The sequence below is a fragment of the Castor canadensis genome, chromosome 3 (genome assembly GCF_047511655.1).
Source record: "Castor canadensis chromosome 3, mCasCan1.hap1v2, whole genome shotgun sequence".
In the NCBI taxonomy this organism is placed as follows: domain Eukaryota; kingdom Metazoa; phylum Chordata; class Mammalia; order Rodentia; family Castoridae; genus Castor; species Castor canadensis.
The window spans coordinates 79,719,532-79,743,846 of NC_133388.1; the positions used below are offsets into that span (position 1 = coordinate 79,719,532).

Below are 24,315 nucleotides of genomic sequence, written 5' to 3' on the forward strand. Positions count from 1 at the left end.
AATTTCAATCCATAAGCATCCCCAAGCCCTCAGGAAGAGTTTCTCTTCAACCTAAACTTGGTCCCTCTTAGCAAACCCAAATCCCGAGAAGGTTAGATACAAAAGGAAAATAGAGAGTAAGAACTAAAGGATGGTATTGAGGACATTTTTATTTATTTTTAATTAAATCTACAGACTATTCCAGTTTTGCCAATTTTTCCAACATCCTTTATAGAAAATAAAATTCTGATCCAGGGACCAATCCAGGATCCCACATTACACTTAGTTACCATGTCCCTCTGAAGTCACATGATGTCAATGTGTCCCATTATTGGTGATGGCATTTTAATGGCTTTGTTGAAGTGGTGCCTTCTCCACTGTAAATTTACTATTTTGAGGATATTATTAAAAGATTGCAAAAGTCCCAAGAGGTTCTGAAGGTTAGAAACTTGTATTGATATATTAACAGCACAGAAAAAAATTATCCATCCCTGCAGAAAAGATGGATAGGGAATTGAGGACGGTGAGTAGCAGGTGTCATTTCTTAGCGCTGATCACACTCCCTTCTCTTGAGGACCATGACAGTGCTATCAGTTTCCTTTCCTGGTATCTCGCTGATCCCTCTCCTCAACCAGTTAGTGCTAGAGTGCCCCAGGAGTTGGTCCCACCTTTTCTGTTATTCTCCATCCACACCTTCTCCCTCTGAAGGTAACTTTTGCCACCTGATTATTTTCCAATCCACAGAAACCAGCTGGTAAGGGGCAGAGACGGGAACTAGTACTGTCACTTAACAACTGTAACATATTTCCAACTTCTGATATTGTCAACACTTGCAGGCTGAGAGGGACAGGCAGAAGGCAAGGGACAGAACCAGAACTTTGGTTCACTTGGGTTCCTCCCAGAACATTCATAATGATTTATTAGGCTGGTATTTATGTTTGTTTATAATGCGTAAGTAGAAACCACCCTGAACCAGTTTCTCTCTGCTTTTTAGAGAGTGATCAGAAAACTCTAGAATTTATAAGGCAAGGCACTGTGTGCTAATGCAGAATAAATGTTTTGTTCTTTGGGGACTTTTGAAGATGTAGGCATGTGTGTGTGAGAGAGTGTGCATATGATGTGTGTGAAGTTCCCTTCTTACCCAGTTCTACTCATCGATCCTTTGTCTGTGATAAGTTGCACTCTGAAGGCTGCTGAACCTCCTGCTTTTCTTCTATGCATAACCAAAAAATTCCAAATAAGTGGGCTTGTAGGACCCTTCACTGCTTTTTAGAGCTTTGTCTGATTTTTACAGTTGGAGAATTTTACCAATAGTATTTAATAGAAGACAAGTGATAGAGGGAAAAGTAAAAAACTCATCAAATTTACCTTCTCTCTAGAAACAGAGTTGTTTAAATCATCTTTAAACTATCTTTAAAATCTGAAATCCATCCAGGAAACCTTTTTCTTTAAATCTTCACAGGAAAATGTGAGTCACACAATTCATAAATTCTTCCCTCTTAGAATGAAATTTTGCTTAGATCAGTGCTTCCTTCTCTTGATAAATTGTCCTATCGTGTCTTCTAGGTCCCGGTCATGTAACCTGTGTGCTAGGTGTGAAAGATTTCACAAAGGTGTGGTTAAAGCAAAAGCAAAGTCTTATTTACTTTCCAAAGTTATAGGGTATATATCCAAGTTATAAATGTGAGGTGTTAAGGACTTTTTTTGAGGCAGGGTCTGTAGGAACATGGGTGGAGAGTTGAGTGGCTGGTCATTGGTCCCTTTGATAGATGGCAGGATGTGCATTCTGGTTAGATCAGCACATTGACCAGAGTGTATTTTAGCCTGGACATTTGTCTTCCGGATACTTTGGTTTCTCAGAGTAGAACAGAGACATCACTAGTTTGGTCTGGTGTAGAAAAGAGAAGCAAAGTTAGGCAGTAGCCTACACAAAATGAAGTTTAGCTACAAAATGGGGTTTCTTAGGCCCATTTTAGCCTAAGAATTTCCAATGTCCAATATCTGAAGGAGCTGAAATATCCAGGTTTAGAAAGAACTCTAAGCCATATGATCATGGTCTCTAAACATTTGCGGTTACATACCCTGTCAATAACACGTATTTGAGCATTCCTATATGTATATGACATATATGTATATGTGTATGTGTATATATGTGTGTGTGTGCTTGTTTGTATATCATGTACATATATTATGGAATAGACTATAAGGTAAAATGGAGATAAATTTTTAAAAGCTGAATTAAAAGAAACATCATTAATTGAAAAATTACTTTAGTAGTACTTAAATGCCTTTCTTCTCCTCCTAGAATTCTTATTATCAGTTGTAATATTTTCCATGCCAGCAAGGTAGTTGAGCACATCTTGTGCTTCTGAGCTTGATTTGTCTTCATGGTCTGGAAGCTTAGTTTCAAATGCCTTCTTGGTCTTGGCAGTGTCACTTGCTCATTGACTAACACCTCAGGTGCACTGCACGGGGACTGAAGTGCGTTGCTAATGAGACTGAATGTGAATCTGCATTAGTTCACTAGGGCGATTGTAATGAAGAGCCAAGACTGGGGCACTTAAACAGGAGAAATTTCTTTTCTCACAGTTCCTGAGTCTGGACATGGAAGATCAGTGTGTCGGTTTTATTTTCTTTTGAGGCCGGGGAAAAGAATTTATTCCAAGTCTCTGTCCTTGGTTTGTAGATGATCATCTTCTCCTTGTGTTTGCTGTGGCTTTCCCTCTTTCATATTTCTGTGACCAACTTTCCTCTTCTTCTAAAGGCACCAGTCATATTAGAGCCTACCGTCAGGAATACATTTTAAATTAATCACCTCTGTAATTAACTATCTCCAGAAAAGGTCACCTTCTGAGACACTAGGAGGTAAGATGGGGTGGGATACAACTCAAGCCTACAACAAAATCCTTATTTCAAATAGTTTTGTTTATAACTTTGAATTTTAGATGTGATGAGCCCTGCTATTGACCATATAATATTAGCTTATATTACTTCTATTATTTAATCTTATTACCAAAATCTAAGATCCTTGTTAACCTAACCACTCTCAAATAAACTTCAAAACATCACAAGATGCCCAAAGAAAACAGATGAATTATTCCACTGCTGTCATCTCCCACCCTTCCCCCAAGACACCTTGATCATCTGACATTGAGACTATTGGAGGACTACCAATTTCTTTATTGCATAGAGTAAAGCTCCAGTTCCATGAACATAGATGTTACAATGTATTTTCCAAGATACTAATGAATTTTCTTGCGGGTATGATCAACTCCACTTTGGAGAGTTCCAATGGAGACCACAGTTTCTAGAAACTACCTGCACATTTTCAAATTCATACTGAAAAAGTTATTTGTAAGAAAGGCCTTTGGCTATGAAGTAGCCTCATTGCAGTCAAACCAAATCCAAATGGCCCAGAGAATATATCATTTTCACTTTCTCTTTCCATCCTCCCTGATACACAGATATTTAATTTTCCCTCCAGGCTCAAGGCAGTGGAATGAGAATAATACAGGTTCTAGCACTTCATTAGTTCTGTGGATGATGCCATTTGAGCCAAACTGTTTGGAGCATTTGTTGAAAATGTCACTCAGAAGATGTCAGCACTATCTGAGTCATGGTTTGATTGAATTTGTAGAATAATGTAATAGAAATTGTGTTCTTCACAAAAGTCACAAGATAATAATGATGGCAGTTAGGAATGAAAGATGCCAAATAATCTTTTCAATTCAATAAAGCAAACAGACAGGCTATTGCACTGAATGGTCCAGGCACTGACTTCAGAGACAAAATGGAATATCACTTATTTCCTAAACAGCTGCAAAGGTAAAATCTCCTTTGTGTAGACTGACTTTGGGCAAGTGTATTCTAGCACTGGAGGATTCAATGAGCCCTCAAAAGAGCAACAATGCAGTTGACACATGACAGATCCAGAAGAAATCAGGCACCTGCAAAAGGAAAGGAGCCCTGTCAAGGAGAGTAAGGGGAAACACCCCTTTGAGGTCCCCTAAGATTCTCCAAGCTGGTCCTGAAGCCAAAATGTAAAATAGCAATGAAAGCCAACTACATGGAAATGTTTTTTGACAGTTTCATCCTCAAAGCGCATTCTAAATGGCACAAAGTAGTTACTTTCTACAATTCTAGGCAAAAAGGAAATAGCCTTGGGTGGATATTACAGTTGTATCTAATCATGGAAATGCAAACAGAGACCAAGGTTGGAGCCTTGATTCTCTGTGACTCAATGATACTTACCTCATTTCCTGACCCACCTCTCTGACTGACTCCCAAACACTCCATGCTACTGTATGACTTAGTGACAGTTCATGTGTCTGCTCTATGAAACTTAATCTGTCCCACTCAGGCCACTTGGCATACTGTCTCTATTTCATTGCACACATTTGTACAATTATGGAGTCTTATTACATTATCATTTTTAAATGCCATTCTACCTTACTAGACTATAAATTCATTAAGATTAGAGACATGTTCTAATCTTTGTAGTTCCAGTGCAAACACTGATCTGGACAATACGCACACAATCAGTGTTTTCATGGACCGCTCACAACAAACGTGTGAACTGATTATAAGTATTTTCATTTTAAGGATTGAGGAACTGTGGTCAGAGGAGACAAGTGACTCACTTGTTCAAGGTCACAGAGCTTTTAGCAGCAGAAGTGGGACATCCACCAAGAAATTCTGATGCCAGGATTAGTCAGTGCTTTTCCACCACCCAGCAGCAAATCCATGCCTTCTATTGGGAGGAAAAAAGAAGCACTCATGCTCCAGGGTAAAGGATGTAGGAGCATAGTGCTGGGTCTGTAAATGAGAGGATCATTTCTTACAGGGCTGGAAGACCTAGAAGAGTGGCTGACTATTCTGTACAATGAGTTAATAAATAAATAAATGAGCAGATGCCTGACTTTAAGGCATAGACAACAATTCACACAAGAAGGTAGCCTAGTGCTGGTCTAGATCATAACTGAATGGCTTTGAGACTGATTCTGATAGAAATTATATGGGGGGGAGGGTAAGTGAATTCTTATTAAAATTGAGACCCTCACCCACCAAGCCAGGTGCATCACTAGTTCAATATATGCTTGCCACCTTTGCCTTGAGCTATCTCAAGAAACTGCAAAGAGGACAGGTGTGAGCCCCTAATTCCCAGTGCTTACACTAAAGCAGGTCCCTGAGGATTCTGAAGTGTTGAGAGAGCTCAAGGAGAGAGGCTTTGGAGACAGAATGAATCTAGAATGGAATCCTGGTTCCTCTCTCACTGCCTGTGTGGTGCTGGGTGTATTCACTAACCTCTCTGGCTCCTAGAGCCCTGATATGTGAAATCAGGTTGGTGCTAATGTCTTCATCTTAGAGCTTCCATGGAATTAAGTAGGGTGAAATTTAGGTTTCAGTTTGGAGTCCTAGGATCTCTGAACATCCTCAGATTTTCCCAAGATTCAAATGGTCTATAAGAATGTAACTTTGTTTTTCCATTTTACAATATTCTAAACAAAATATTAGTACAAACATAACCATGCTGTCTGGTTGAGCAGGAAACCCCTGGCTGTCTATGTATTTGTGTTCACAATTAGGTAGATATCAAGCCAAAGGCAAGCAATGCCACCACACATCCTGCAAGACTTGTGTAGCAGTTTGAACAATGAAAGGCAATGGGGAAAATGTTATGTGGCAGATGACAGTGTTGAAAAGCGAAACATCTGTACCTTTGCCAAGTGTCATATTTATGTTGCCAGAAAATGCACAATGAATACTCTTGTTAAATGCTACCTTTTATTTTTCAGTATGGGGAGTGGGGAATGTGTATTCTAAATTGACCAACCTTTAGTAATTTTAAATGGCTTTATTATTAAAATAGCAAAATTATTATGTTGGAAATGACTACAATTTAAATAATAATTGGCAATGATAGATGTCATGAGGAAAACTTAATTATACCTAACATGTCTTTCTACTATACAGTCAATCAAAATCTGCTCTTTAAAGTGTCATTAATTTGAATTTTACTGATTGCAGTTTTATGTTTAATTTTTGTTTTTGTAATAACATATCTAGATTTAAATTTTTATGTATTTAAGGAATTTTAGAATTTAAAAAATGGTATGTAATGCTGGAAGTCTGCAAGAATTTATTTCATTTTTAAAGAGGTCTGTATAAATTGAAGATCACCCAAATCAAACATTGACCAGAGTCTAAAATCCTCTGATGTGGAAACTAATGACTGGAGGATACAGACAGGAGGGATGGGAACCATGGGGTGACCTCAAATCATTATGAATCTTTTCAGTAAAATCATTGCATAATCTTCTCTCTGCTTTCCTACAAGAGGAAAGAAAAGCCAGCAGAGACATTCTGGATGAGCAAGACTGAAATGTTATCATGCAAATCCAAACTATAAAGGGAAACATCTCACACTTTGAATTGCTGTATCTCATTACTCAGAAATCAGTAAGTAGGGAGAGAGCTAAGAGTTACCACCTAGTCAAATAAGGACTGTCATCCATGGAGGATTCATTACAAAATTACCCTTAATGTTTTTGAACTACAAAGTCTACACATCTGAGTAAATTAACCCAGTGACTTGCTGTAGGAATCCAGCAGAAAAGTGTTTCTAAGTGACAGATAAGCTCCTGTTTTGTCCAAGCCTAAACAAGGACAAAAATATTTCAAAGTTCCAGGGAGGAGGGGAAGGAGATGATTTTTCCTACATAGTACTCTCTTCACCTGTGTCAATGGGCAGCATCACCACCTGTCATTTAAATTTGCCCTTTGGTAATCATGTAATTCCAGAGGAGATGGCAGAAATGACAGAAATAATGCAGCAAGTTCCCCACTTCTTCATGATAATTTAAAGTCTGGCAGATCCATGTAAAACAAGTTTTCTAAATTGTGGAGTCCTACACTAAATAAGAGTTCATTTAGGGTCTGTTTATGACAAGTCTTCTAAATGACTACCTCATAATTGCAGTTTGACAACTATTATTTTTAGTGATTCTAAAGCAGTTGGTGCCTTGTCTGACTAAAGATGGTATAAAGCTCTGTGTCTAAGCGTTATCTAATGTTGTACAAATGCTAGCAGAGTCATTTGAGCCCATATAAAATGATCAGCTGATGTGATCCTCCTTTTTATCTACTACATACTGCACCTAAACTCCTACACATGATAACGATCAATAAGCTATTGATATTTCTGATATTTATGGTCATGCCATTCAGATGGGAGTGGCCTGCCACTGGGCAGCCCTGTTGTTTGGAACCTGTACTACATCTATTTGTCTTGCCTGGGAAAACATTGTTGTGTATATGAGATACACTTATACATTAAAAAGTGGGGCTATTTGGAGTCACTGGCAAAGCCTTCCCTAACTCGTGAGAAATCTAGGATTTTGACTTTATCAGTTCTGTATGCTTGTTATCTTACCTATTAAAAGGTTCAAGGTTTTATTTCAAGAATCAAAACTAAGTTAATACATGTGTATATATAATTAAAACTATGATGCTTACTGTTGTGGCTTCTTTGTATGTTAAATTTATATGTGTTTTCCAAGTGTATAAGCCTCAAAAGTGCAATGTATGAAAAAAAACACTGAACCAAGTTGGTGTCCTCCAAATTAAAAGTTAATGATGGTTTAAATTAGGAAATAAGGCACTTTGAAGGCCACACTTTTAGTGGACTAACCAAAGAGTGTCCTGTAGATGGCACGATATCATACATGTTTTCTTCCTTCCTTTAGTTACAACCTGAATGGAACTTCTTAAGTATTATGTACTGAGACAGAAGAGGGGATCTTACTGAAAACAGCAAATACACAGAATGCCCACAGATGCTTGGTAAGAGAGCTTGGCCCAGTAACCATGACAGTGACTCACTACAGCAGGGTGTGTCTCCTTCTCAAACATTGGAACTGAAGGTTGAGATTGAGAGGCAGTTAGTGATAGATGTGACTGGAAACAATAAGTCAAAAAGTGAGAATAATAGCAGCTCTAAATATGTAACGCCCATTATCTCACTTAATAATCAAACATAGATGATAGTATTGAAAATACTCCCATTTTCAAGACAAGGAAACAGGTCAAAAGAAGCTAACGTGCCTTATTGTAAAGGTAGTAAGCCAGAATTCTAACTCAAGTAACCTCATTCCAAGACTCCAAGCAAGCTACCATGCCATAAGCAGAGATAGGGACGAGCTGTGGATTACTGATAAGAGAAGGCACTAGAGGAAGGAACAGTGACCGTCAGCATCTGGGCAAGTGTGGGATCAGCCTCATCAGTCATTCCAGACACTGAGTAACACTTCACACTCCCAGGCACATACCAGTTCCTGGGATGCCTCACTGTGTTTCAGTGGTTTGTCATGTCCATCCTGGCTGTGCAATTCTTCTGGTTCCTGCAGAACCAGATTTCTTATTTTCACAAGTATCCTTACAATATGCCCTCCCTCCTCATTGCTTTGCATAAACTGTGGGATCACTCTTACCTCTCCAAAGTCTAAGACTGAAGTAGACGCCAAAAGATTATCCAGAAGTGGTTCTTAAAGTTTGGTGTACATTAGAATCACCTGGAATTCTCACTGAACCAGATTGCTGGGCTCCAACCCACAGCTACGTATTCACCAGGTCTGCCTAGGGGCCCAAGAATTTGCATGGGATGCTGATGCTACAGCTCCAGGGGCCTCAGATTGAGAGCAGCTAACCTGGTGCTTCCCCATTTGTAGACAGACTGACTGCAGCAGCCTCACCCAGGAGCTTGTTAGGAATGCAGGGTCTCAGGTCTCAGCACCCACACAGACCTCCTGCATCAGAATCTGCCTTTTAACAAGACCCCCAGGAGCTCTGTGTGTTCATTACAGTTACAGAAGCACTGCTAGGAATACCAGGAAGTTCTATAAAACACCCAGACATCCAGACTTCGGTGCCTGCTCCCTTCCTCCAAGATGCTAATTAAGCAAGGTTAGGAGTGTGGATCACACATGGGGTTTTTAGGTCTCTTGAGGCAATTGTAATGTGCAGCCAAGGTTGTGAGCCACTGACCTTTGGGTCATCCATAGACATTTTCTCTTGCCCCACACCAATTTACAAGATCTATTCTTCAAAGGAAAAAGAGTGGTCATTGCAATATTTATTAAACTGACAGAAGAGGAGAAAGAGTGGAGATAATATTGCATCTGAGATGTCCATTTTGGGCAAGACAGACTGCAGTTATAAAAAGTTGAAAAATAAAATGAGATCCACCATGTAAAATCACTTCTAATCCCAGCAAATACTACTGCAGCACTGATCTGCTACAAATAAAAAAAATATACTTTCCCCAAACAAGTAAAGTACTTTCCCCTTGCCTGGTATTGTTTTTAATTAGATACATAGCTTTTGATAAGTTATCCCAATTCTCTGCACCTGAAGTTTCTCAACTGAAAATCAACAAGAAACCTCTAGCTTATAGTGCACAAAGACTGAATTGGAATCTGTAAAAAGTTCCCAGTGCATGGCCGATCCATCTAGGGAGACCATAACCAGTGGTCTACTTGGGAGAACTTCTCAATTAAATTCCTTAATGATTAGATACTTAATGATCTGTAACACCCTCCTTAGCACCTGCTAAACTCACTTTAGTAAGGAGAGTGTCTCCAGCCTTCTCCAGGAAGCCATAGATGAGTCAGCCAGCAAAGCTGGAGGCAAAGCTGGATCCGTGCCAAAGAGGGACTGGTCAGCAAGTGCTTGAAAGCCAAGTTTGTCAGAAAGGTTTCCTGCAGCTTCAATGGGCTGCAGAGTGGGCAGCAGGCAGCTCTGTAGATGTTACTCTCCTCTGAGAGCTCAGAATGGGAACCCAGTCAGAAAGAGTGTGGGCCAGAATTTCAAGGATTGTATTACCACCAGGAGAGCAGGGTAGGTCGTGAAGAGGTGAGAGCTCCACTAAGTCTCTTGAGAGATCACTGGACATAGCAAATGGGGAGACACAGGGATTGAGATGAAAAGCGAAACATAATTCTTTCAAGTTTGCTTCAGCCATGCTTCTACCTTATCCTCTTATTTAAAAGGTACCTCTTCTAATAGAAGTGTTGTAAAGCTTTGGAAATGCTCAGAGGCATTTTTCAACTTGCAGCCTATATCCTCTGTGTACTGATGAGATTCTGCAGGCACATAATTAGCTGTCTGCAGCTAGTTAATTAAGAGATACTGCAGTAGCTTGGCCTGGAGCACTAAGCAAATCTAGCTGATGAGATGGAATTGGCAAATAAGAGGATTGACAGGACATAGGGGACATGTGTTACTCACTTAGGGGTTTGTTTTTCCAGTGAGTAGATGAGCGGTGGCAGAGACTCCTATAGGTGGATGAGCCCTTCAAGAAGCCAGTTCTGGTCAGGAGAGAAGGATTTCATGACTATTTTGGGCCCATTGTAATAATCAAGCATAAGGTCCACTGATCAAAAGCCTCAAAACCATCTGCACCCTTACTTCGCCTTTGTCACGTAAGATAGAATAGTCACAGGACCTGGAGATGAGGATGTGGACATCTTTATGGCGAGGGGTACAGAGGGAGATTATTCTGTTTACTGCACAGGAGAACTTGGAGCCCTAGTCAAGGATGATAGCAGATGCCAGAAATGCCACATGCCAATTCTACTGTGTGAGGCAAGGCTAAAAGGATGTGAATAGGGAAGGAGGTGGTCAGAAGCATGCAGGTTTGAGGAAAGCAAATTGCAGCTCAGGACCCAAGCAGAGACTGGTGCAGTGCCATTGAAGGCTGGATTTTATAGAGTACCAGTTGCATTCTGGCACCACCACGAGTTTAAAAAATGTGTAATCTACACAAAAATCTCACCAATTAATGTTGTTTGTCCTTCAGTCTCTTATTTTTTCCTTATCCTCATCCCTTTTTTCTATTCTCTGATCTCCTCCACTACTTCCCTTCAACCCTTACTTTTTCTTCAAAGATAGATGAAAGGAAAAAAACTTATGTACTACTGGAGTAAAATTAACATTAACATTAGCTTCTGAATTTTGCTTCATATATACACTACATACCAGGGACATATGGTGTGATTACAACTGCCCCAGGAGCATTGCCTCTCATTCATCTATGAAAATTTTTGCAAAAGTACTTTAGTACCTATTATAAAAAAGCTTACAGTGTCATGAACCCCAGTAAGCATTAAAATGTAAATTAATGGGATGGAGAAAGTATAAAAAATAACTTTTGGAGAAAAACAGCAGGTCAATGTGAAGTTCAGAGTCAAAGCAGTTGCTAGGGAATAGAGACTAAAGGTACTTATAGCACAGGCTGGAGCCTGCTGGTGCACAGGAGAAACCGAATTCTGTTCTGCCTGATGCAGTTCTGCCTGGAGCAGGTTTCTTTTTTTTTTTATTTTTATTTTATTCATATGTGCATACATTTGGGTCATTTCTCCCCCCTTCCCCACCCCCTTACCCCCCCAACTCCCTCCCTTACCCCCCCTTACCCCTTGCTACCAGGCAGAAACTATTCTGCCCTTATCTCTAATTTTGTTGAAGAGAGAGTATAAACAATAATAGGAAGGACCAAGGGTTTTTGCTAGTTGAGATAAGGAGAGCTATACAGGGAGTTGACTCACATTGATTTCCTGTGCATGTGTGTTACCTTCTAAGTTAATTCTTCTCGAACTAACCTTTTCTCTAGTTCCTGGTCCCCTTCTCCTATTGGCCTCAGTTGCTTTTAAGGTTATCTGCTTTAGTTTCTCTGCATTGAGGTCAACAAATGCTGTCTAGTTTTTTTGGGTGTCTTACCTATCCTCATACCTCCCTCGTGTGCTCTCGCTTTATCGTGTGATGAAAGTCCAATCCCCTTGTTGTGTTTGCTCTTGATCTAATGTCCACGTATGAGGGAGAACATACGATTTTTGATCTTTTGGGCCAGGCTAACCTCACTCAGAATGATGTTCTCCAATTCCATCCATTTACCTGCGAATGATAACATTTCATTCTTCTTCACGGCTGCATAAAATTCCATTGTGTATAGATACCACATTTTCTTGATCCATTCGTCAGTAGTGGGGCATCTTGGCTGTTTCCATAACTTGGCTATTGTGAATAGTGCCACAATAAACATGGGTGTGCAGGTGCCTCTGGAGTAACCTGTGTCACAGTCTTTTGGGTATATCCCCAAGAGTGGTATTTCTGGATCAAATGGTAGGTCAATGTTTAGCTTTTTCAGCAGTCTCCAAATTTTTTTCCAGAGTGGTTGTACTAGTTTACATTCCCACCAGCAGTGTAAGAGGGTTCCTTTTTCCCCGAATCCTCGCCAACACCTGTTGTTAGTGGTGTTGGAGCAGGTTTCTTTTTCCCCTAAGTGAAGTAGATTTCAGCATGTGTCTGTATTTCTGTGAAAGACACTGGTGCAGAATCACCCATGATCTCAAGTTACCATTCTCTGCCTCCAGGCCAGAAAGATAGTTCTCTACTAAATGACTCTCCTTCACTTTTATTTGGAGTTTAAATTATAACAGTAACAAATGCTTAATCTATCCTCCCAAAATTCAAACTATGAAGAAATGTGTGAAAAATGTGGGTCACCATATCCACCTCTTGCCCCTTCCACCTTCTCTCCCACAAATAATCACTGAATGGTGTGTATCCTTCCAGACCTTTCTCTATGTACATATGCACATACAGTGTGCACATTACTTTTTTGTTGATCTTCTTAACTTACTTCTATTCAAAATATCCCATATACCTTTCCATGGAAGTAGATTATAGTTCAACCACATTTTTAATTGGTTCCACAGTATTACTTAAGGACAGATGTCCTATAATTTAACTTTTTCTATATGTATAAACATTTACCTGGTTTCAGGGTGATGCCAAAGGTAAAATTTCCGGATAAATTGAGTACATTTTAATGGGTGTTGTCAACTTATAGACCTACCAACAGCAAATCAGAGTTCCATTTTCTCTATACTCATAAAGACACTGGATATGAAGAATTCTTATAATTATTTCTCTATCCAATGGCACAAAATAGCATAGAGTGTTTAATTTGACCTGGTCAGTTACAAAATTGGACATCTTCCCACATTTTATCATAGTGTTTCCTTAAAAGGCTATTGGCCTTCTGAGGACCCTTTAGAAGACTGCTGTGGTCACTGGTGGGCAGTAGAAGGCCACCTGGAGTGAACCTGGCAGAAAGCAAGCTGAGATTGTACAGAAGCAGGCAGAACCATCTTGCAGACTCCTTCGGAGGTCTCTCCTATCTTTCCATAGGCTTTCCTCTTCCTTTCTGTCAACTAAGGAAAGGCCTGTAGGACTGAAACCAATAGTTCTCACCCTGCAAGTTGTCAAGTTTGGGAAATATTAGGATTTTCTTTCACCTTATGGAAGTACTATTGGACAGCAATCCCTAAGACTCCCAAAATGGCATAAAACAAAGAATATGAATTTTAGAGTCAGTCAGACCTGAATCCTCCACCTATTAAACTCATCTTGATCAAGTCACTAAATGATTCTGTTAGGTGTGCTCCTAGAATTGCTACAAGAATTCAGTGGAGTTCATGTAGTACTAGATGCTCAGTAATTCTGAGAATCCCTTTCCTTTTCTTTTCTCTTGCTATCTAGGCCCGTGAAATGTGTTGGATCTCTCTTGCCCATAGGGCATCAATGCTGGCTGGCACAGTTTTTTTCCCCTCTGTTACAATGATGGGCTAGGACTGCTTTTCTGATTCTGTCCAGTCAGCTAATTTTTCTGATGGTTAAGTTTTGTCTGAGATCTTTCTCTACCTTCTACTTAGAAAGATTTTCATGAAGGATACTATTCTTCTTGGTTGTCCCATCATCTTTTCCCCATAATTTAAATCCCCTATAATTTACCAGAAATGCCCCCCCCCAAGCTTGGATTTGGACTTCTTTCTCTTATGTGCCATCCCCCCACATACCATAAATGTATCCCCACTAATGTTTCTGTGTCCCCATCCCCAATCTGGCTTTACTGCTCTGCCATAGTTTTCCTCTACTGGAACAGTGAGACAGCCAGTACAGTTTTACAGGCTCCCGGAAGTTCATGCTGTCTGCTTCTCCAGGTTCTACTAAACGACCAGGAGGAGGAGAAGGTAACAACTTAAGAGAAAGGAATGCCTCTCCTTTCTGTCTCTCCTTCTGGCCTATTAATCACTCTTGGTACAAGAATCTTCCCTACTTCTCTCCAAATATAACAATTTATTAGTCTAGGATAAATCTTTAACAGCCAACTGTATAAACGAGCACACAATATCCCATTTTGAGACCAAGGGCAGAAGTGGAAAACAAAAATTTCTGCTAACACTCCACAAGTATGAGATCAAATTTAAGTCTTATAGAAATGAAGCAAATTTTTGCCTTTTTACATCTGCAGCTGGTCCTATTTCTTTGGTGCTTTCTGAAGCATATGCACATATGATTGCCAGAATAGCAGAGACATAATGTCAATCATTCTTTTTTGGGGGAGAAATCTCCAAGCAGGACTTGCTACTTGGTTTTATAACTAATACCATTAGTATCTTTAAGTATTAAGTAATCATAATACGAAATGCAAACGTTTATATCTTTTACACAGTTGCTATCTGTATTAGTTAGGGCGTTAGCCCAGTTGCTAAACCAAGACCAAATCACAATGGGTCAGAACAAGATAAAAGGCTACTTCTCTGGTTAAAATTCCATTGAATAGGTCCAGCAGATAGAAGCTCTTCTCCACAAGATTACCCAAGGATCAAGCCTCCTGTCTACTTCCGTCATTCCTTAGAATGTTGTTCTTGACTTCATGGCCAAAACCACCTTACTCCACTGCCACATCCCTACATCAGCCTATGGAAAGGGGAAAGAGAACATGGAGACGAGCAGCTTTCTTCTGGGAACAGGGTCCAGAAGTTGCAAGTTCATTCCTGCTCACATGCCATTGGCTATAACTTGATTGTGTGGCCACACTTTGTTAAGGGAAACTGGTACATAATTTCTAACTTAACAGCTATGAGAGGATTAAATTTACACACCATCATTTGCAATAATTTGTTCTTTTTTATTATTCATTTGTTCACATATGCATACACTGTTTGGGTCATTTCTCACCCCTGCCTCCCACCCTACCCTGTCTTCCCCAACCCCCGTCGCTTCCAGGCAGAACCTGCTCTGCCCTTATCTCTAATTTTGTTGAAAAGAAGACACAAGCATAGTAAGAATGACAAAGCGTTTTTGCTAGTTAAGCACAGCTATAGAGAGATTCCTAGCATTGCTCCCATGTACAAATGTGTTACAACCCAAATTGATTCATCTCTGATCTTTACACTGGCTCCTGATCCCCTTCTCGTGCAGACCTCTGTCGTTTTAAGGTTTCTGTATTAGTTCCTCTGGAGTGGGGACATTGAACACTTTCACATTTTGGGTTTTCTACCCATCCTCACACTTCTCCCCTTGTCATGTGACCCAAGTCCAACCACATTGCTGTATTTGCCGTAGATCTAAAGTCCGCATATGAGGGAGAACATACGATTTTTGGTCTTCTGAGCCTAGCTGAGCTCACTCAGAATGATGTTCTCCAGTTCCATCCATTTACCTGCAAATGATAAGATTTCATTCTTCTTCATGGCTGAGTAAAATTCCATTGTGTATAAATACCACATTTTCTTGATCCATTCGTCAGTAGTGAGGCATCTTGGCTGTTTCCATAGCTTGGCTATTGTGAATAGTGCTTCAATAAACATGGTGTGCAGGTGCCTCTGGAGTAACCTGTGTTGCATTCCTTTGGGTATATCCCCAGGAGTGCGATTGCTGGATCATATGGCAGATCTATGTTTAGGTTTTTAAGGAGTCTCCATATTTTTTTTCCCGAGTGGTTGCACCAGCTTGCATTCCAACCAGCAGTGTACAAGGGTTCCTTTTCCCCCCACATCCTCACCAACACCTGTTGGTGGTGGTGTTTTGATGATGGCTATTCTAACAGGGGTGAGGTGGAATCTTAGCGTGGTTTTGATTTGCATTTCCTTTATGACTAGAGATGGTGAGCATTTTTTCATGTGGTTTTTGGTCATTTGAATTTCTTCTTTTGAGAAAGTTCTATTTAGTTCAGTTGCCCGTTTCATTATTGGTTCATTGATTTTGAGAGTTTAGTTTCTTAAGTTCCCTGTATATTCTGGTTATCAGCCCTTTGTCTGATGTATAGCTGGCAAATATTTTCTCCCACTCTCTGGGTGGTCTCTTCAGTTTAGAGACCATTTCTTTTGTCGTGCAAAAGCTTTTTAATTTTATGAAGTCCCATTTGTCCATTCTTTCTCTTAGTTGCCGGGCTGCTGGGGTTCTATTGAGAAAGTCCTTGCCTATACCTATTACTTCCACAGTGTTTCTTACTCCTTTCTGTACTTAATTTGCTCTTTTTAAACTTTGAAAATATGCACAACTGAAAATGGTATCTAAATTTTGTTCCTTTAATTAGTGTATTTATTTCATTAATTATGAATTTAGCATAATAATAATATATTCCTTGTATTTTTTCTCAAGAATCTGTATTTGCCCACTTATTATCTTAGTTTTTTTTTCCATCTGTAAAACAGGATGGCAATAGTGACTACTAATAAGACATGTTGAGGATCAAACAATAAAATGAATAATAGCAACTTTATTTTTTTCTGCCCAATTTGTTCTGATTTCTTGTGGACTGGCCCTGTAGCCATGAGCATAGTGTGTGTTGTAGCTACTATGATGTGGTTTGAGAAGCCCCAGTCACCCTGCCATACCTCCCCATTTTATTGTCTTTGTAGTACTGATTATTATCAAAAATTATATTTTTCAGTGGTTTGGGCTCTTGTCTCTCCCTCCCCAATACAACCAGGATTTAGTCTCTCCTCTTTACTGGTATTTCTCTACCATCAAACAGCATTTAGCACATAATAGGTTCTCAATTAATACTTTCTGGCTAAATAACTGAATCTCTCTCACTGCCAGAATCTCTTGATTTTGTTAGAAATTTAGGGACAATGTGTATTTACCTCTTTTCCAAAGACAAGACATGAAGCTCCATGCACCTTCCCACATCTATTCATTCACTCATACTTCTCGACTCTTCTTGTCTCTTCCCAAGTGTCACACTTACAATCTCAATTCACAGTGCTGTCAACAATTACTCCTTAACATTGCACTGCACTGGTTCACACATAGATCACAGCTTCTTCTAGCATATATACTGTCTAATTGGGAATAAAGAGAACAAAGAGAAAAGAACAACACTGAACTGATTGCCTACAGAGCATTGTCATCATGCAAGTAGGAATGCAGTTGTCTGACTCCCTGGTTGGAATTCTTGAGCTAGCACAAACTGTGCTGGTAACAGAGTGTTTTCACGTCTTCTGCCAAACGATGTGTACTTTTCCAAGCCAGAGTATGAGCAATAGAGTCCATGACTGTGCGCTTACTCCAACACCACTGATGTGGCAGGTTGTAGAAACCCTCTCCAACTCCAGTAAATCACCTTCCTATACCTTGATCAGAGCTCCTATAATTAAAAAATATTTGTATGTTTTGACAGGAATTTCCAAGGACTGTCAAGAGAAGACAGATTTGGTACTTCTAATTTTAAATTCATTTTCTTTCTCATGCAGTAAGAAGTTTTATACATTTTTCTTAGGTACTTTGTCTTATTTTGTTTTCATTTTGTAATTAATATGGCTTCAAATGTATTTTAATATCTTGAAATAAATTTCCTTTTAATTAATAACTACTATGGTCTACAGTACATGAACAACCATTTTAAGAGCTAATAATTATGTAAGTTTCAGGATTTCTTTGTTTTGTTTTGTTTCATTTGTATTTGACAGTACTGGGGTTTGAAAACAAGGCCTTGTGCTTGCTAGGCAGGTGCTCTACCACTTAAGTCATTCCTTCAGCCTTTCAGAATTTCTTTGAAAAATGAAAATGCAGAAAGAACATGTGAGTTGGTTTGGGAACTGAATACTCCCTAATGAAAAAAACTTTCTGCAGTTTCTGTGGAACTTGGTGTACCCAGTTCTCCCAATTCCTACATCTATCTCAACTTCTCTGTCTCTGCTTATGGCTACTTGGCTTCTTTATGAATCAAATGGAAATCTACTCCAGTAACTTCAAATTTATGTCCTGACCACCCTCAGAGCATTCCATATTGGAACAAGGGAAAAATACCCTCTTCTCTCCTTATTCCACTTGAAACACTAAAAACCTATTAACAGGGTGCACTTCACCTTAGAGACACAATACCTGTGTCTTTTCTTTACTTGCTTAGAGAGTCTCTGGTAAAGAGATGAGCAGTTGGCTAGATAAACAAACCTCTTCACCTGTTCTATCATATGATTAGAGACAATGTTCATTTGATGAGGCCAAACACCCAGTGTGTCTAAAATGGAGGCACACTTATTTGTTTCTTCCAGATAAGGCCTGGGAATGACATCTTGGGAACAAGGACAGAGCAGCCTGATATTAATGAGGTGGGCAAAGATGTTTACTATGATGAACATAATAAGCAATCTAAAATATCCCCAGTAAAGGCATCTGATGACAGACTGTGTCTCCCTCCAAGTCTGGCTGTCCTGCTATTGTTGGAGTGGTGATAACTAATTCCAGCTCAGTACTCTTCAAAATGTTCCTCATAAATTGGTGACTTAATACTTTATGACAGGATATTCTTCGTTATGGGAATCTAAGTGATTTTATTAGCATTACTCATGATATTGATTTCTATAATTCAGAAAATGTTAGAAACTCGAATGTCTATAAAACCAGGACTTACAAAACTATCTTGTTCTGGGTTGTATGAGAACAGTGGAGGGATTTATTGGTCTTTAATAAAACCATATTTTATTACCACAGGAACTCTCAGCATTGCACAAATACAGAGGCTCAAAAGGAATAAAAACACTAACACTGATTCAAAGCACTCTCTGACATACGAAGACAGCAAAGTAAAATGGTGCACAAATATATAAAATTCTGAAACAGTTACTTGTGTGGAAGTTTAAAGTTTAATATGTTTAAAAATTTTCAAATTTCTTAGTTGAGAAGATCAATTTTTTTAAATGTTTAGTACATCAACAAAAGTGAACATCAGTAAGACCTATCCCAGGTACTAATGAACCTAGATGATTCAATGGAGACAGATCTATCTCTTTTTTTTTTTACAGTATGTTAAAAGACATTTAAATCTCTGATGTTCTCACATTATTCTTCAGAAGAGTTCAAAGACAAGGCTTTGATAGTGATGGCTTTGAACGTGAGCAGATCTTCATTTCTAAGAGTAAATCAGAAACAAGGTCAAGACAGTGACAGCAAAGAGCAAATGTGGTCCAGGAGCCTGTCCACAAGGTCACCAATGGAAAGGGCAGCTCAGTGAGTATTTTTTCCAACTCTCTCAGCCACATAGAACTGGGTCTTGGGCTTGGAAAACTTCTTTACCAAGTGATAAAGCGTCCTCACAGCCCATGCCAGACTTGTTACCATATGTGGGAGCATTTCAGATTCAATGTATACCTCTTTGCCCTGGTTATGTATGTACGTCTGTGTGTGTGTGTGTGTGTGTGTGTGTGTGTGTGTGTGTGTGTGTGTGATAGCATCTAGCCAACCCCACTACTATAATCTGTCCCTTATGGTGAGGAAACAGGGTCCTTCAGCAATAACGTAAGAGAATTGCATGCAGACCAATTGCCTGATGTCAGTTGTCACAGGGAACTGACACCCAGCACTAAAGCAGGTCTTGAGCAGTGTCTTCTCTGGGTTGAGTGAAGTATTGCTCCATCCAGTACTTTATTGTGTAGTAGTTTCTTTGGGGAGTCTAATACCAAGATGTGATAGGCAGAAGTGGCTCAGACTTCTGCTCCTGTACTCAGCAAAAGATGCCACTTGTTTGGCAGTCATGCTTCAGATGTGGCAAGAGGTCTGGTTCATGGGCACCTTAGGGCAAGGACAAGTTGAAAACACTAAGATAACTGCATAAGCAGATGAGCTTCCAAGTTATCCCAGAGGACTTCTAACAGCACAGGGAGATCTCTAAGATGAGTTCCTCCATTTTCTCTTGAACAGGTTTTAGAAACCTCTAGCAATGTATTGGCCTGAATATAATTTGTGAATCTAACCAACCAGTGAGCAAACCATGAACTGTCTAAATTGCAACCAACCTTAAAAGCCATGTGATCTAAGTTCCTACATGAGTGGCCACGACATGAGGGCTTCTGACTTAGTAAGTCTAGAATTAGCCCCCAAAACTTTTACTTTTAACAAGCTCCACTGTTGGAAAAGCAACTTGGAAAGAGTCAGATCAGACTGATAGAGCTCAGGACATAGAAGTCTGGCCCACCTGATGCCTGGGTGCATAGACTTAGTAGTCAATGGGGAATATTACAGACAGGAAACTGTGGTGTTCAGCAAAGTACTGGGGCACAGCATCAAATAGAGATCCAAACAGACTGGCAGGCAAAAGAGCCTGCAGACTTAAAGTGTGAATACATACTCATTTTTTAATCTTTCTGAACCATAGGATCATTTTTTTAAGTAGGTAGGATAATTCTTACTCCACAGAGTTTGAAAGTATGGCGCCTGGTACATTTCAAATGAGGAAATACAAATGGCCAATAAAAATGTTCAACATCTTTAGCTATCAGGGAAATGAAAATCAAAACTAAATTGAGATTCTATGTCACCTCGGTCAGAATGACCATGGTCAAGAAAACAAACAACAATAAATGCTGGTGAGGATATAGAGAAAAAGGAACCCTTGTACAATGTTGGTGGGACTGTAAATTAATGCAACAACTGTGGAAATCCCTCAAGAAATTAAAAATAGCACTTCCATAGGATCCAGCTATACCATATCTGAGTATATAACCTAAAGAATTGAAGTCAACATGCAATAGAAGTACCTCAATACCGGGGTCATTACTACATTACTCACAATAGTGATTATGGAATCAGCCTAAGTGTCTATCAACATACGAATGCATAAAGAAAATGTGGTATGTGTACACAATGGGGTATATATTCAGCCATAAAGAAGAGTGAACTTATGTCATTTGCAGGAAAATACTAGAACTAGAGACCATCTTTTCAAGTAAAATAAGCTAGTCCCACAAAGAGAAGTATTGCATATTTTCTCTCATACGTAGACCGTAGGGGAAGATAAAGGACATGATCATGAAAGGGGGATTATTAGGGATGTGAAAGGGGAAGAGAAGAAGGCGAGGAAAAATAAGAAGTGTAATAGAGGGGGTAAATATGGTCAAAGTACATTATATGCAGGCATGGAAATGTCATAATAAAACCCCTTTGCACAATTAAAAATGCAATGTCTAAAAGAAATTCCATGGAATCTGAAAGGAAATGTGTTAAGAAATCTACCACAGTTTTCTATATCTGGTTAACTTTACTATCTAGCTTTAAAGTCCTCCGTTGCTCAGTCAGACTCTACACAGCAAACACATTTCTCACCACTGCTTTGAGCCCTGCACTCCACACAGGACTCCGTGCAAGGCTCCTTTCCCATCCTCTCCTTGCAAGGCGGTTGTCCTCACTTTACGTTCTTCCCTTCCTCCTTCCTTATATAAACAGCTAATCCGTATGCACCACTTACTCTGTGCCAAGCACTGTACTGAGAATTTTGTCGGCCTTATTTCAGGGTCACAATTATTCCATGAGGCAGCTATTATTTCAGCACTTTTACTAATAAGGAAAGTGAGGCTTTTTTTTTTTTTCTTTGACACAGGCTCTCACTATGTAACTCAAGGGACCTATGATCTTCCTACCTCAGCTGGGATCACAAGTGTGTCCACCATGCCTGGCTAAACTGAGATTTTTAAGAAGAGACATAGTGTACATAAAATGATACACTTTGTAAATGTCAGAGCCATGAGTAGTCTCAGGTTTATCTGTGGCCAAAGCCCTTCTCTTGGCCCCTGTGGTATACTCTCTGCTGTTGTCCCAAGTTGTCTGCCATTGAAAGCTGAACTAACCACCACCCCCTCCATGAGGTGGAGGGCTATTCTAGGCTTCACCAGATCAAAAGAAACACCAAAAAAATTATTTAAGCACATCAAAGTCTGGAAACCAAATACAGAATCAGTGAGAACACTTCATTATCCCTTGCAAAAGGTGCCCTCGGGCAAACAGGGAAACAGCAAAGCTCACTGAATACTTGAGTCTTTTTCCAGGAAGACATTAGCAAAGACTTGTTTTTTAACACTTAGTCAGAATCGTGAAAACAAATAGTTATAAATGCTTTAGGAAAATCACTCTAAATGTTGGTTTTAACACCATCTTAAGTGGAAAGGGTATTTTAGGATGAACAAGTCAAAGTCTGATGAATTCCCATCTCTGCATCTTTCCTCTGTGCTAGCATTTTACTGTTACAAGCCCTGGCTGGACCCCCTCAGGGCTTGGACAGGAGACATTGAAATCCTCTGGCCTCACACTTTTGGACTATAGTCACTTGGCACTTATCTTACACTCAGTTTCAAAAAGTAAGAGATAATAGATAGATTGATCCAATTATACATATATGCATAGATCTATATATCTATATGCCAATCTAGATGATAGATAGATAATATATGCCTATCATGTGGAAGGTGATTTGGCACAGTTTAACAAAGATTTATAAAGAGACTGCTAAATGCTAGCTATTGTAATTAGGCACTAGCAATAAAATTAGAACAAGATCTGGTCCATGCTCCTAAATAGTTTATACTTACATTTATATGTTACTTCATTTAACCATAAATTAACTCTGTAAGTTATTTTGAACAGAATTTTACAAGACACCAGCGGACATGCAGAAAAATTAAGTAACTTGCTCAAATCTATGCAGAAAAGAGTGGCAGATGTCTCTGCCACCAACAAACAACTTACCATGATAGGCTGCCTGCAAGACTTTCCAAGATCTGATTTCCACTTTGATCCTGTTTCTAGCAGTTCAACTGATATATGAATTGCCTTCACTGATTCCTCTTCCAATAACTTTGCTGGATTCCTCTCTCTTAGGGGCGGAAGTGGTAAGAGTTCTCTAGGGACTGAAATTCCTCCTCTAAACTCCAGGTGGCACTCTGTCACTTTAGGTAGTAATTTGCCAAATGGCAACTGTTGGGCCCTAGGCTCTTCTTTCTGGGGATTCCTTGTCCAAGAAGGAGAGGATCACAGTGCTAGGTTCCATGAGCCTTTCAGTATCACAATTTTTTCTAGTGGTGACCTCCCTGATGCTTCTGGCTTCACCAGATGTCTAACCTCAGTCACTTACCTCCCTGCCCCCTAATACCAATCTCTGTCTCGCAGTCCATACATCTCCTCAGCCTCCTAGACCTGGCTGTATGTTCCAAGTTCTTGCCCTATCCCAAGGTGGTTAATCAATTCATACATACCCACAACCCACAACATAATAGGAAATACCATAGATTAACTCAGTCCTTCGGCACAGAAGTCTGTCCATAAATACTAGTGAATATAAAATGTCACATAAGATAGAGTCCCCCCAAAAAAGAAAGAAAGAAAGAAAGAAAGAGGTCCAATACCAGAAAAGAAGGGTGATAAGTTGGAAGGGATAGTCTAAATCAATGTCTCTTTCTTTCACACACATATTCATACTCTCATTCTCTCTCTCCCTCTCTCTCTCTCTCAATCCCTCCCTTCCTCTCTCCTTTCTCTTTTGCTTCCTTTCCTCTTCTTCTTCTATTTCTTCTTCTTCTCCTTCTCCTTCTTCTATTTCTTTTCTCTCTCTCTTTCTCTCTCTCTCCCTCACCCTCTCTTTTTCTCTCTCCCTCACTTTTCTGAAACTGAAGGCCAGAGTAAGTAGTCTTCACCCCAAGCAAGAGCAAAGGAATCACAGTGATTCATTTGCTGTAGAGCCAGGGCACCTAGGCTTTAGGCCATCTTATGGGCCTCTCTGCCTGTTGGGCTTGCAGAGCATTCCGTGTGGTAGGAAGAAGCCAGGCTACCTCGTGAAGCATGCAGTGTGAGCATTTCTGATAAAAACCTAAATAGATTGCTGAAGAAAGAGTAGTGCATCTCCAAGGAGATATGTTATAATCTTTTTTCTCATTGCAAATAAGTATTTACATTTGTACCCAAGTTAGTATTGAAAATTTTGTGTTTTTTTAAGAAGAATCACAAAGATGAAGAAGAAAAAGCACTACAAAGTCTAACTCTGCTCCTGAGGAGGAGAATATTGGTACTGAAGAAGCAAGGAAATTAAGAACTTGTGCTGAAGCCAAGTGGTACACACTTGTAATCCCCGCACTTAGGAAGGATCACTTGCGCTTAGGAGTTCAAGACCACCCTGATCAACACAGCAAAATGCCCTGTCTCAAAAAAACAAATGTGTTGAGATTC

At 39.6% G+C, this 24,315-nt stretch overlaps 1 long non-coding RNA gene across 1 annotated transcript in view; it reads right to left on the bottom strand.

Annotated features, from left to right (window-relative positions):
• Positions 1–22,939, bottom strand: part of LOC141421297 (uncharacterized) — a 104,429-nt gene extending 81,490 nt beyond the window's left edge. The window contains exon 1 of the long non-coding RNA XR_012445906.1: positions 22,843–22,939. This is a non-coding gene — a long non-coding RNA (uncharacterized lncRNA). The remainder of the gene's footprint in view (positions 1–22,842) is intronic.
• Between the last annotated feature and the right edge of the window lie 1,376 nt (positions 22,940–24,315).